Here is a 3,421-nt window from a genome sequence, read left to right on the forward strand (position 1 = left end):
TCCGTTTTTATGAACTACAAATGGACTTTGACATTGAGCGAAACGGTGCGTGTCCTTCCATATCTCTCATCTATAGCCTATGATGGCATTAGCTGTGTGACACAGGCCAAAACACTCACAACAATGAGCGCACCACCATGGTAACCCCGACTCACCTCCATGGCAACACTAACGCAAAGATGACAGAGAGTAGCGGGCTGGAGGCAGAGAGGTGGGGCGATATAGATGTTCCCAAAGGCTGCTCACTGATATGTTTGACCTACACTCCGAGCGGTAACCGCAGGCTATCCGGTAACACAGCAGGAATTCAAAGAGGCCGAGGCTGAAGCAGTGCCAGCATTACGTAAGGGCCTCAAGGAGTGAGGTGTCCCAGCGGAGCCACAAACGGGGGGTTAGCAGCCCATCAATCCCCATCAGATCCTACAACTGTTTATTGCTCTGACACTTCCACTGTTGTTTTTTCTTCATGCTGATTTCTAGGTAAATTCTACAAAGTCACATCAGTCACACAGCCTCTCCAATATCTCATCATCAGGGTGAAAATGTCTCAACATTTTGACCTCTCAGCACTGAAACACTGCTACCACCATGCAAATTGTACTACAGATACTACTGCTCAAATTCTTGTTTCATTTTGTTGACATATTAGAGTCAATTGTTTTACAGAGGGAATCTCTTTTTAGCACTCCATAAATCAGAAAATACTATAAAAAAAGATACATTTTTGCCATGGTTTAGGAATAAAAAGGGATATGAATCAGACTATGAATGATATATGAACAAAGCCCTTTGTAACTACCTTCAGAATATAGATAGTTGTAAAAGTTGACTTTAATCATTGTTAAGTGGAGATTTCTGGCTAAGAGTTGGAGAAAAAACCCATTTTGAGAAAAAATGGCTTTTAAAGATATGTATTGTATAATTCTCTATAGGTGAATAGGGTAAACATTTTAACTAATAGATATCAGCATTAAACTTCCCCAGTTAATTACTTACAATAAGATAAACATTTTTTTTAAGTTTTCTGAAAATCAGTGCCTAAAACAAATCATATTTTTGCTTGTTGTTTCTCACCTAACAAAAATCATACGTTATTGCTTTAAAGTAGACAAGGAGATAGGGGAGAAAGCAACACAAAAGTAAGTGTTTAAACAATTTGTTTTAGTATATAAAATACAAAGTGGTATAGATTGGCTGTTATTATTGATACTGATCTGGCAATTAGAGGTTTGACCAAACAGTCTGATGACCTGAGGTGCACCTTCTATCTCCAGATTCAGAAAATCTAACTACTGTACATACAACACACACACCTATGAGTCTGTCAGACTATATATAGTTTTACAGTCAGATTAATTTCTACAGAAATTAAAGTAGCTACATTATCTACATGGAATATAACAGCACTAGATTTCAGCAAATGGAGTTTTCTCAGCAAAAGTAAGTAAGGGGACCTTGAGTTCAGATACTGAGGTCAAAACAAAATAATAATAAAAATAATGCAATAAGATTATATGTAATTTTCATAAACATATGTGGAAATTAAACAGATCAGAAGGACAAAACATTCTGTGTTAAAACAAAACAAAAAGTCTATTTATAGGCTTTCGAAGAAATTATTATTCATTTTTGTAGCCATGCATGTCACCAAGCTAGGTTGAAGCTCCCTGCTTGGAAATGCTTACATTCAGCGACTGGAAATATTCCATTGCTGTGATTTTAACAAAGAAAACTGGCTTTTAATTGTGGACAGCTGCAGGCTAAAAGAGACAAAGAACTCATGAAGCCTGTGTTTGATATGAGGTGGGTGAAATGTTTGACTCTCTGTCTTTCAGACAGATCCCTGGTAAATACACACAGTGATGACCCCCAGGTAAAAAAATATTTACAAGATAGATTTTGTCTCTAAATAGAATAGGGAGAAGGAGACGTTGTGTCTCATCATCAATTTGAGCCAGGTGCGCTTTTCATCTAACCTGTACCTTTTATGGATTCACAGGCTGCAGAAAAAAACTGCCAGTTTGAAGCTTTAGCTGTGGTTCTCAGGTGAAGGAGCACAATTAACAATTTTGAGGGGAGTAGCGGAGGAGAAATAGCAGGTAGTGTAACTAATTACTGTTGACAGGAGTAATATTTACACTTATAATAAATGACATTTTTTGAGTATTGAGCCAGACACTAGTGGCAGCTATGGCCCTGCTGACACGCGATCAAAAAACAGTAACCCATAATGATACAATATACTAAAAACATACACAGAAGGTACTCACAGGTACAGAAAGTTGAAATAAATTGCAAACTTGATGAGACAGCTCCTGAAACAAAATTTAAACAAAGTACTTGTATTTTCTCTTCAGTTTGGCTGTAGTCTCAGTTTGATTGAGGTATGAGAGTGCACATATTGCCTCATTTCCCCTTAGCATAAAACAAGTATGCTATAATTTTTGTATGCTAGCTGCAAAAACAGCATACTATAAAGATTAGTAAGTACAAATAATATTTAGTTAGGCATTGGCACTAACTAGGTGAAACTAATTATTGGTGAAATGTTGATCAGTGTTACCTAAAGCCCAATGTGATATTTAGTTTACTGTCATAGTATAGAAAGAAGGTTGAGAAGGTCAAATCAGAGAATTACATTTTTTATACTCTAAAGTTAAAAAGCACCAAGATCTAAACAGTGGATGGTAACAATGTGGCTTCAAACTGGATCAACAGTCAATGTATGACAGCTTCTGGCAGACAACCACAACGCTGACGCAGGCACAAAGTGGATATGACGCCATCGACAGGCGACCGGTGAAACGCAGCGTTTATCAAAATAAAATAACAGATTTCTCGGAGTTTGAACATTGTTAGGAACATTTGGGATAATGGAAGTACACAACTACAACTACATATAGAACCTGGCTCTAGTGTTTATAGACATTTTAATGTGGAAATGTTATTATAACTTTAAGGTCATCATATCCAAGATGGATGTTAATGACTAGAAACATACATACATTGTACATACATACATCATCACATACAGTGTCAAATTTAAATATGTCAATCTTCATCAGTATCCAAGAAATTCCAGTTGAAGTGTTCAGGCTTTAGATTGAATGTATTACTACCTCGTTAGACACAGAGCAGTGTGTTACTGTATAAAATAAACCCTCAGTGAGAGAGAGAGAGAGAGAGAGAGAGAGAGAGAGAGAGAGAGAGAGAGAGAGAGAGAGAGGCAGTGTGGAGCTGTCCAAATCAACCAGCAGCTATTCTCCTGGTGGCCCAGACACAAACCTATTTTGTGGAGTGAGGTGAAGCGGTCACAGTATGTGCTCTTCGCCGCCACACCACACTAAAGAATCAATATTCCACTGGAGGGGAGATATGTGACGGTCCCTGATGTTTACTCACAATGCAAAAGTACAACGAA

The sequence above is a fragment of the Dicentrarchus labrax genome, unplaced genomic scaffold (assembly GCF_905237075.1).
Source record: "Dicentrarchus labrax unplaced genomic scaffold, dlabrax2021, whole genome shotgun sequence".
In the NCBI taxonomy this organism is placed as follows: Eukaryota; Metazoa; Chordata; class Actinopteri; family Moronidae; genus Dicentrarchus; species Dicentrarchus labrax.